Source organism: Bos indicus, chromosome 17, assembly GCF_029378745.1.
Source record: "Bos indicus isolate NIAB-ARS_2022 breed Sahiwal x Tharparkar chromosome 17, NIAB-ARS_B.indTharparkar_mat_pri_1.0, whole genome shotgun sequence".
NCBI lineage: Eukaryota > Metazoa > Chordata > Mammalia > Artiodactyla > Bovidae > Bos > Bos indicus.
Genome location: NC_091776.1, coordinates 60,172,488 through 60,184,339, shown reverse-complemented (window position 1 = coordinate 60,184,339; position 11,852 = coordinate 60,172,488). Strand labels below are relative to the sequence as shown.

General features: G+C 44.2%; 1 long non-coding RNA gene across 1 annotated transcript; it reads right to left on the bottom strand.

Moving 5' to 3' along the window:
- Window positions 1-4,489: 4,489 nt before the first annotated feature.
- On the bottom strand, window positions 4,490-11,157 carry LOC139176853 (uncharacterized). Its single transcript, XR_011561331.1, has 4 exons — window positions 10,440-11,157; window positions 10,099-10,224; window positions 8,861-8,976; window positions 4,490-5,300 (listed from the first exon to the last, which is right to left on the bottom strand). It is a non-coding gene; the product is annotated as an uncharacterized lncRNA (long non-coding RNA).
- Window positions 11,158-11,852: the final 695 nt, after the last annotated feature.

The window sequence follows — 11,852 nt, the reverse complement described above, 5'->3', positions numbered from 1 at the left end:
AAGCTGCTGTTTTTTATATTAATGACTGCTAGGCTAACTCCCTATATAAATGGGATATGATGGTGGTGCTCAGTCATGTCTGACTCTTTGCTACCCTGTGGACTGTAATTTTCCAGGTTCCTCTGTCCACAGGATATTCCAAGGCAAGAATACTGGAGTGGGTTGCCATTTCCTACTCCAGGGGATCTTCCTGACCCAGGAATTGAACCCAAATCTCTTTCATCTTCTGCATTAGCAGATAGATTCTTGGCCACTGAGCCACGTGGGAAGCCCAATTTGCAGGCAGATTCTTTACCGTCTGAGCCACCAGGGAACCCTATAAATGGGGAGGGGAGGGGAAACCATGTGGAGGAAATTGTGAGCAAAACAGAAGACACTAAGTAAAGGCACATCTGACCTTACAATTCTATAGAATAAAACATAATGATGATGTAAAATGCATTTACCATAAAGCGACTAATTTCACCGGGGAGGAACCCAAGAAGGGTTTGCAGAGAGGATGCTGTTTGAATCTTGAAGACTCTCTTAATCAGCTTGGGCTGCTATAACAAAATATCATAGACTAGGTGGCTTGAACAATAGGCACTTATTTCCTGAAGCTCTGGAAGCAGGAAAAATCCAAGATCCAACGTCATGGCGGATTCAGATCTGGGCAAGGGCTCTCTTTCTGGCTTGCAGATGGCCACCTTCTCTCTGAGTCTTCACACAACCTTTCCTGAGTGTGTATACATGGAGAGGGAAATCTATCCATCTTCCTCTTCTTAAATGGGCACAATTCCCATCATGGGGGCCCCACCCTCATGATCTCATCTAATCCTGATTACCGCCCAATACCATCACACTGGATGTTAGGGCTTCAAAATGCAACTGGCCCAAAGTGGGCTCTGGAGGAACACATTTAACTCATCACAAAAACCATGTCAAATGCCAGCACATATGAAGCCATAATGATCAATAGTATATTGGTGGCCATAACTGTTATTTCTGTACATCCATTGGTAAGGAACATTTTGGTTGTAAATGACAGAATTCCAACAGATAGCTTAAGAAAAAATTAGGATTCACTGGTTGCTGTATGGAAAGAGAAAAAATGAGATGCAAACAATATTAGCTGGTCTCAACTCTTTTCCATCCCTCTCCTCTCTGCATTAGCCTTGTTCTCATGCAGTTTACCTGGCTTCTTCCAGGGAACAGCATCACCCCAAAAAGCTTTAGGCTGGGCTGACATCATCCCAGCCCTGGGGAGCTAAGAGAAATTTTTTTCTTGCAGCATCCAGAGACACTATTGCCAGGAAAGGATCTGATTGGTTAGACTTGGGTTTTATGGCCTTCCCTGAGCCAATGACGGAGGCTAGGATGTGGACAACTGTGATTGGCTACATCTGAATCACATGCTCCCCTCCTCATTCATATCACACAGTAAAATGACCTCCTTCAAAAAGCTGATGTAAGCATCAAATGAGTTGTTCGCAAGCTCGGAGAAGAGTGCTTGGCAAGTATTAAGTGTTCAAAACACATTTAGTCATCAGTTTAAGTCTTTTTTGCTCCCTGAGGCGATCTCAAGCTCCTTGATTGCTGAGAGAGGGCCTCATATACCTCTATTTTTAACAGAACCATCCACTTACGTAGCACCAACATATTTGCCGCCTTGTAAGCAATACGTGAACCATGAACTTCCAGATGTTCAAGCTGGTTTCAAAAAAGGCAGAGGAACCAGAGATCAAATTGCCAACATCCGCTGGATCATGGAAAAAGCAAGACAGTTCCAGAAAAACATCTATTTCTGCTTTATTGACTATGCCAAAGCCTTTGACTGTGTGGATCACAATAAACTGGAAAATTCTGAAAGAGATGGGAATACCAGACCACCTGACCTGCCTCTTGAGAAATTTGTATGTAGGTCAGGAAGCAACAGTTAGAACTGGACATGGAACAACAGACTGGTTCCAAATAGGAAAAGGAGTACGTCAAGGCTGTATATTGTCACCCTGCTTATTTAACTTCTATGCAGAGTACATCATGAGAAAAGCTGGGCTGGATGAAGCACAAGCTGGAATCAAGATTGCTGGAGAAATATCATAACCTCAGATATGCAGATGACACCACCCTTATGGCAGAAAGTGAAGAGGAACTAAAAAGCCTCTTGATGAAGGTGAAAGAGGAGAGTGAAAAAGTTGGCTTAAAACTCAACATTCAGAAAACGAAGATCATGGCATCTGGTCCCATCACTTCATGGGAAATAGATGGGGAAACAGTGGAAACAGTGTCAGACTTTATTTTTCTAGGCTCCAAAATCACTGCAGATGGTGACTGCAGCCATGAAATTAAAAGACGCTTACTCCTTGGAAGGAAAGTTATGACCAACCTAGATATCATATTGAAAAGCAGAGACATTACTTTCCCAACAAAGGTCCGTCTAGTCAAAGCTATGGTTTTTCCTGTGGTCATGTATGGATGTGAGAGTTGGACTGTGAAGAAAGCTGAGCACTGAAGAATTGATGCTTTTGAACTGTGGTGTTGGAGAAGACTCTTCAGAGTCCCTTGGACTGCAAGGAGATCCAACCAGTCCATTCTGAAGGAGATCAGTCTTGGGATTTCTTTGGAAGGAATGATGCTAAAGCTGAAACTCCAGTACTTTGGCCACCTCATGTGAAGAGTTGACTCATTGGAAAAGACTCTGATGCTGGGAGGGATTGGGGGCAGGAGGAAAAGGGGACAACAGAGGATGAGATGGCTGGATGGCATCACTGACTCAATGGACGTGAGTCTGAGTGAACTCCGGGAGTTGGTGATGGACAGGGAGGCCTGGCATGCTGCGATTCATGGGGCCGCAAAGAGTCAGACACGACTGAGCGACTGAACTGAAGTATACTGTGAAAAGTTGTCATTTTTGTCCCATTGGAGAGATGAGGAAACTTTGAGGCTCAGCATCTGATTTGAGACCAAGAGCAGTGGGTATAAATCAATAAATAGCTTTTGCAAGAATGCCTTGAATGGAAGAGGAAACAAGAGTTTGAGAGAGCAAGGGACCTGCTCACATCTTGTCGATATCAGAGCTAGGACCGCAATCAGAATGCTGACTCTCGCCATTTTGAATTTGCAACTCTGATCCTCAGTCTTTCGATTTACTGACTGCTTCTTAAATACCAGACCCTGAGCTTCACTTGTATTGTTCACTCATCCTGTTTTCACATGAACATCCAAGTGATCAGGTAACTGCTTCCTCAAGTTCTTGAAAATATTTTCTTAATAATTGTAATATTGCTAGTGATCTTGTCTAAAGGGTGTTAATTCAACTACCACCAGCCCCTGTTAAGAGTTGTTATTGTTTAGTCTCTAAGTCATGTCTGACTCTTTTGTGACCTCACGGACTGTAGCCCGCCAGTCCCTGGGATTGGCCAATCCCTGGGCTCCTCTGTCCCTGGGATTTCCCAGGCAAGAATACTGGAGTGGGCTGCCATTTCCTTCTCCAGGGTTATCTTCCCCGCCCAAGGATGGAACCTGACCATCTAAGCAATGAAAGGGCGTTGCCACCAGGGGGCAGCAGAGCTCCAGCAGAAACGGAGGCCTTCACCACCTCCAACCCGGTTCTGGCCACACTTGTTCAAGAACCTCAGTGGAATCAGCCTTGCTTTGCCTGGTTTGATCACAAAAGAAAACTGCAAGTACCTCTTAACTTTTAAGCTAAGTAAGTTGTTTCAGAGACCCAGACTTCTGGAATTATAATAGATAAAGCTGACTGTGTGACTTTGGTTAAATCAGTAACCTTGCTAAACCTTGGTCTCATCTTCAAAATATGGGTAATAACAGTATCCACCCAATGGCACTGTTGTAAAAAATCAAATGAGAGGATGTCAAGTGAAGAATTCCAGACAGAATAAGGGTGCAAAAACAATCAATAGTCATTCAAAATAGCTATGCCCAGACTATTAGCTAACGATAGTGTATCGTATATTTGAAAGTTAGGAGCATAGATCTTAAAAGTTCTCATCACAAGAAAAAAGAATGTAACTCTGTAAGGTGATGGTGTTAATCATGTGACAATTTATACATAAATTATATATAAGATATATATATTATGCTGCTGCTGCTGCTAAGTCACTTTAGTGGTGTCCGACTCTGTGTGACCCCATAGACAGCAGCTCACCAAGCTCCGCCGTCCCTGGGATTCTCCAGGCAAGAACACTGGAGTGGGTTGCCATTTCCTTCTCCAATGCATCAAAGTGAAAAGTGAAAGTGAAGTCGCTCAGTCGTGTCCGACCCTCACTGACCCCATGGACTGCAGCCTTCCAGGCTCCTCCGTCCATGGGATTTTCTAGGCAAGAGTACTGGAGTGGGGTGCCATTGCCTTCTCTGATATATATTATATCTTATATATAAGATATAGCAAATCATTATGTTGCATACCTAAAATTAATATGTCATATTTCAAGAAAATAGAATAAAAATATTCTGTTATAAAAATTAAAAATAACCACACAATGGAGAATTTTATTAAAAAGTTTTAAAACTTAAGAAAAACAGTACTTACTTGTACTGAAGAACTTATTGGAAGGTAAAAGCACAGGCCTATATAAAAGGATGTTCACTGCAGTGTTGTTTATAATAGCAGCAAAATTTGGAAAAATTAGAAGTCCAGGAATAGGGAAGACCAACCAAAGGTAAACTCAAGAGTGTTCCTATATAGAATGTGCTAAGTAACCTTTAAGCATGGGGTGGGTGACCTTGACATTAACGTGAAGAAAGAACAGCAGTATATTACTGACTAAAAAGTACCTGTGACAAGCCAGTGGGACAGGGAAGCCTGGCGTGCTGCCGTCCGTGGCGCTGCAAAGAGTGGAACAGAACTTGGCGACTGAACGACAAGCCGGTGTAGTGCAATCTCATGTGTGCAATATTCTGTGTGTGCATATGTATATAAGTTCTTAAAGGATTGTGTAGGAAGTTAATGAGATATAAACACTGGCTACTTTGTTTAGTGATATTTGGAGGTCACTTCTAGCTTTTTATTTTGAAAAAGAAATTCAACAAAATGAAAAGGCAACCTAAAGAATGGGACAAAAATATTTGCAAACTATGATGAGAGGTTAATATCCAAAATATGTAAGGAACTCACACAACTCAGTAAAAAATCATGAAAACCCAATTAAAAATGGGCAGACGATCTGAAAAGGCAGTTTACCGAAGAAGACATACAAATGGCTAACAGGTCCATGAAAAGATGCTCAACATCACTGAATCCTCAGGGAATTGCAATTCAAAATCCACAATGAGCTATCACTTTGCATCTGTTAGGATGGCTGATATGAAAAAGACAAAAGACAATCATTAGCTTCATAGCATCCCCGTGTTCATTGCAACACAATTCACCATAGACAAGGTACAGAAACAGCCTACGTGTCCGTTAACAGATGAATGGATCCAGAAAATATGGTATCTACATTCAACATAACATTATTTAGCCACTGCTGCTGCTGCTAAGTCGCTTCAGTCGTGTCCGACTCTGTGTGACCCCAAGACAGCAGCCCACCAGGCTCCCCCGTCCCTGGGATTCTCCAGGCAAGAACACCGGAGTGGGCTGCCATTTCCTTCTCCAAGGAAGTGTATTTAGCCACACACACACACACACACACACACAAAGAAAAGAAAATGCTGCCATTTCTAGCACCATAGATGGACCTTGGGGGTGTCATACTAAATCAAATGCCAGACAGCAAAAGACAAATACCGTAGGGTCTCGCTTGTGTGTGAAATCTTGAAAAAGCCAAACTCATAGCAAAAAAGAGAGTAGACTGGTGGTTGCCAGGACGTTGGCGTTAGGAGAGATGGGGAGATGTTGGTCAAAAGCTACAGCTTCCAGTTATGAAATAAATAAGCTCTGGGGACTTCCCTGCTGGCCCAGTGGTTAGGGCTCCAACCTTCCAATGCTGGGGGCCCAGGTTCAATCCCTAGTCAGGGGATTAAGATTCTACAAGATGAGTGGCGAGGCCAGAAAAATAGATAAATGAAATTTAAGAAAGAAGATGAATAAATTCTGGGAACCCTACATACAGCGTGGTGACTGTAGTTAACAAAACTAGACTACTTGAAAGATGCTAAGGGGGTAAATTCTCAATGTTCTCAGGACACACACACACACACACAAAGTGGAAATTTGACTCGCAGAATACATTAACCTCATTGTGGTAATCATTTTGCAGTATATACATGTATCAAATCCTCACCTTATATGGACAAAAGCTTTCACAATGTTATATGGCAACTGTACCTCAATAAGCCTGGAAGAAAATTCATATTTGACAGAGAAGCTGCAGGTAAAGTGCAATGAACCCCCATATTCCTTTTAGCTAGCTTAGATCTTGCTAATATTTTACCATATTTGCTTTATTTTTATATATTTAAAATTTTTCTTCATTATTGATTTCGTTTTTGGTTGTGCTGGGTCTCTGCTGCATGCAGCCTTGCTCTGGTTGTGGAGAGCGAGGGGTACTCTCTAGCTGCAGTGCACAAGCTTCTCACTGCCGTGGTTTCTCTTATTACGGAACACAGGCTCTAGCCACACAGGCCTCCGTAGGTGCAGCTCCCAGGCCCCAGAGTGCAGGCTCAGTAGCTGTGGCACATGGGCTTAGCTGCTCTGTGCCATGTGGAATCTTCCCAGACCAGGCATTGAACCCCTACCCCTGCATTGTCGGGTGAATTTCTATCCACTGAACCACCAGGGAAGTCCCCACATTTGCTTTATAACTATGCCGGTGAAAGGGAAAGAATTAGTGGCTCAGTTGTGTCTGACTCTTTCGGACCCCGTGGACTGTAGCCCGCCAGGCTCCTCTGTCCATGGGATTCTCCAGGCAAGGATACTGGAGTGGGTTGCCATTCCCTTCTCCAGGGGATCTTCCCAACCCAGGGACCGAACCTGGGTCTCCCACATTGCAGGCAGATTCTTTACCCTCTGAGACACCAGGGAAGCCCCTATACTTACACCTGTATCCATACCTACCTCTATCTCCATCCATGTTATGATTATTATTTTTGTGGGACCATTTGAAAGTAAATTTCTGATACCAGGATGTCTTACATCTTAATTCATCAGCATGTATCTCCTAAAAACAAGGACATTCTCTTACATTATCACAAGACTGTTCTTTCTATCATCTAATATGCCATCCACATGCAAAGTTTTACCAGTATTGTGTATATCTGCTGCCGCTGCTGCTGCTGCTAAGTCGCTTCAGTCATGTCCGACTCTGTGCAACCTCATAGATGGCAGCCCACCAGGGTCCCCCATCCCTGGAATTCTCAAGGAAAGAACAGTGGAGTGGGTTGCCATTTCCTTCTCCAATGCATGAAAATTAAAAGTGAAAGTGAAGTCGCTCAGTCATGTCCAACTCTTAGTGACCCCATGGACTGCAGACTACCAGGCTCCTCCACCCATGGGATTTTCCAGGCAAGAGTACTAGAGTGGGTTCCCACTGCCTTCTCCAATTGTATATATCTATATATATATTATATATATGCTTGCTCCTTGGAAGAAAAGCTATGTCAAACTTAGACAGCATATTAAAAAGCAGAGACGTTACTAACAAAGGTCAGTCTAGTCAAAGCTATGGTTTTTCCAGTAGTCATGTACGGATGTGAGAGTCGGACCATAAAGAAAGCTGAGCACCAAAGAACTGATGGTTTTGAACTGTGGTGTTGGAGAAGACTCTTGAGAGTCCCTTGCACTGCAAGGAGATCAAACCAGTCAATCCTAAAAGAAATCAGTCCTGAATATGCATTGGAAGGACTGATGCTGAAGCTGAAGCTCCAATACTTTGGCCACCTGATGCAAAGAACAGACTCATTGGAAAAGAACCTGATGCTGGGAAAGATTGAAGGCAGAGAGAGAAAGAGATGACAGAGAATGAGATGGTTGGATGACATCACCGACTCGATGGACAAGCGTTTGAGCAAGCTCCAGAAGTTGGTGATGGACAGGGGTTAGGATGTGTGCTGCAGTCCATGGGGTCACAAAGAGTAAGGCATGACTGAGCGACTGAACTGAACTGAACTGAACCAGTTATATATATACACACTCACACAAACACATACACCCACATATTTCTCAATGGTGATGATAATTTTTATTTCCCTTTTAATACTTTTTGGAAGAGTATAAAAGTTCTGGTTTTTTTTTCCTCCTGAGATTGTAAACATCATCTTCATAATTAGGAAGGACCATAAGTATCTCCATGAGAGAAAAATGATAAAATACAACTCAGAGACTGGATAAGTCCTCTATTATGGAGAAAAAGGGGAAGCCCCAAAGCAATTTTCCTTTCTAAGGCACCAGAGGAGCTCAAATGCCATTCCAGCCTCACTCAGATACACATCAAAGACAAGAAAGACTCCATCTTTTCCTTCCATCCCGCACACCTGCCTCTGGCAGATCAACAGAAAGCCCCTCGGGCAATTTGAGATTATAGACTAGAAGTCTGCTTTCTCTTTCTTCTTTTTTTCTTTATAATGGACCTTTGTGAAGAGATTGAGACAGGATGGAGAAGGAAACTCTTGATACCTCCTATTCTGCCCCAGGAGACCAAGATTGAAAGCTCTTACCATCACATCAGGGTGCTTCCCTGGTGGCTCAGATGGTAAAGCCTCTGCCTGCCTTTTGGGAGACCCCAGTTCGATCCCTGGGGAAGGAAGATCCCCTGGAGAAGGAAATGGCAACCCACTCCTGTACTCTTGCCTGGAAAGTCTCACGAACGGAGGAGCCTGGTAGGCTCCAGTCCGTGGGGTCGCGTAGAGTCGGACACGACTGAGCGACTACTTAAGTAAGTAACCATCTCATTAGAGGACAGCGTGTTGAGTATATACATACCCCGCATTCTGTTAGTTCCACTTTGAGGGTGATGCCCTGGAGAAAGTCAGGTGCACTTGCACCAGGAGGCGTTGCTAGGAAGGCTGTTCACGCATCATTCGAAGGATGGCTCCAGGCTAGAAAGAGCCCCAAGACCCACCAAGAGTGGAGTGGAGACAGGGCGGCAAATGCATACAACCAACTGCACAGCAATAAAAACAGATGGTGGGACTTCCTGCTGGCTCAGTGGTTAGGACTCTGAGGTTCCATTGCAGGGGACCCAGGTTTGATCTCTGGTTGGGGAACTAGGATCCTGCAAGCTTCATGGCGAGGCCACAAAGAGACGATGCACTGCGGCCCGGAACAAAACAGACGTATCTCACCGACGGAACGTCAAGGGAAAGAAACTAGACCCAAGAAACTCCATGCATGACTCCATTTATATAAAGTTCAAAAGCAAAAGAGGCAACATTAAACTACATTGTTTAGGGATGCTGACAGAGGGGTTAATACTAGAAGAAAAGCAAGAGAAGGATTAGCCCAAAATCTGGGGTTGTGGTTACTTGTTTGGGGAGGAAGTGGTGCTCAGGGAGATGCGGGGTACTATGTCCTGCGGGTTACTAACATTGGTGTTTTCTTTGTGAGAATTGGTTAAACCGTGTGTATCCTATGCAGTTATGAGTCATGAAAACAAACATAAAAATGAAACGCATGTTATAAAAGAAAAGACCTGGGGCTTTCCTGGCAGTCCAGTCGTTAAGACTCCATGCTTCCAATGCAAGGGGCTCGGGTTTGATCCCTTATAAGGAAACTAAGATCCCACAGGCTGTGTGGTACAGCCAAAAATGCATAATAAAATGAAATATCTAAAGCATCCTATGGAGGCTGGTTCTTGCAGCACCACGAGCCTTCACATCAATTGCCCAGCTGTAAGGGGCAGCACTTGGGTTCTTTTAAGGTGACTCGATGAACCATTACAGAGAATGCACTGAGCTCCAGATCTAGGGCTAAGTGCCGAAGCTGCCAAGAATGAGGAAGACAAGACTTATGCCCTCGAGGTGCTTAAAATCTAGAGAGGGACAAGCAAGCAGGCAGGCACCACAGGGTCACGTGATGAGACCTCTGCTGGGACAAGCGCAAAGGGCTGGAAGCAACACCCAAATGAGAACCAACGGGCAGGTAAGATGAATCAGGGGCGGGAGAAAACCAAGCAAGTTCTGAGAAGAGAAAAGGCAAAGCCCCAGGGGCAGGGTGCATACCAGGGAGGGTCGGTCCTTGATAAGGCTGTGGAGTGCAGGCTGCAGCCCAGGAGGGAGATGAGAGATGAGGTCACAGAACGCAGTGTCCAGATCAGGATGCACTCAAAGCAAAGGCCATGGGGAGCCCTAGAATGATTTAGAGCAAAGGTTTAGAAGGAGCAAGAGGGAACAGATTAAAGGCTGTTTGGGTGATTTGGATGAGAAATGACAGAGGCCTGGTTAAAAGCCATGGAAATAGACACGGAATCAAGGGACACAAATCAGCGACCAAAACCAGTAATGAACACAATTCTATTTCAGTAGGGAAGGCAGGTTGAGAATTTGCACGTTTACAGACTTACCGGTAAGGCTTTACTGCTGGTCCGTGGATTATACTTTGAGAAGCAGCAAGGTTCTACATGGCGCCGGGCCAGGCTGTGTCTGATCATCCTAAAGGTGTCCTGAACCTCTGTACATTGTCTGAATTCAATTCACACCCTGGCTGCCTCATTGCCGACGAGGTGGCCCAGGTTAACTCTCATTGTCACCTTCAGCCTCAGTGTCCTTGCCTGGAAAAGGCGTGAGATGGTACCAGTCTCAGTAGGGTTGCTAGGCAACTTAAGCAAGGCCAGCAGACTTGACCAATGAGAGCTCAGATCTTCGTTTCATCTGCTCTAAATGTCCCATCCCCGACTGATTCTTGGCTGCCCGGTTGCCCCACCAGGGTTGACAAATGGTAACAACAGATTTCTCATCAGGCTGAGCCAAATAATCAGGTTAACAAACTATCACAGAATTGACCTCAGAGACAGGGGATTCATTTGAGATTTTTGACTGTGGGGGAATTTTCTGTAGTGCTGTTTTTCCCCACGAGTGCAGGCATTGGGCGGGCCAACGGGTTCGTTTGGGTTTTTCTGCTACAGCCTATGGACAAAACCTGAAGGAAATTTTGGCCAAGTCTATCTATTTGTTAGAAACTGGGTTTTTTAGAGTCAGGTCTGAGCTTCCAGGCTTTTCTGCTTTAGCTACTGAGCTTCTGCAGGACCTCCCCCAGGCATTAGGTGGCCCAGCTGGAGCTCGTGGCGGTTAGGACGTTGTGTAAGGGGAGAGGGGGAAGGTACTTTCTGATAACCTTCCCCCACAATGTTTTTAAAGTAACATTTATTGGCTTTGATCTTCTTTTCATGTTAAAAAGAGAAAGAGCACGTTTGATGAAAAAGATAATGACAATTGCTGCCATTTATGGGGCTCTTATTGAAGCTCTTTGTTTTCAAGTCCTTATCTCTTTGAACCATTCCAAATTTTTTCCATGAGGTCTTTGGCTGGAAGATGACCTTCCTTGTCTAAAGTGGCAGCTAGTGAGTCATGGAGCCCAGGAATGATGCTGGGTTGGTCCCATTCTGTGCATGAACATCTAATGCATCACCTGAGAAGCCCTGCAAGGCAAAGAAACCAAAGGAACCCTCACAGGGACAACCCTTGTGACATTCTCCTGTATTTCCCTTAAGTCTTTGTGTAGCTATTTGCAAAAAATAGTTTGGAAAATAGAAGTACCCTGTGAACCAGCAATTCCACACCTGGGTATATGTTCGAAAAAACAAAACACCAATTCAAAAAAAATACCTGCACCCTAAGGTTCGTAGTAACATCATTTACAATTGTTAAAGTATGGAGTTGAGTGTCGGTCAACAGATGAGTAGATAAAGAAGATGTGATACACACACACACACCATGAAATATTACTCAGCTATAAAAAGAATGAAATTCGATGTTTG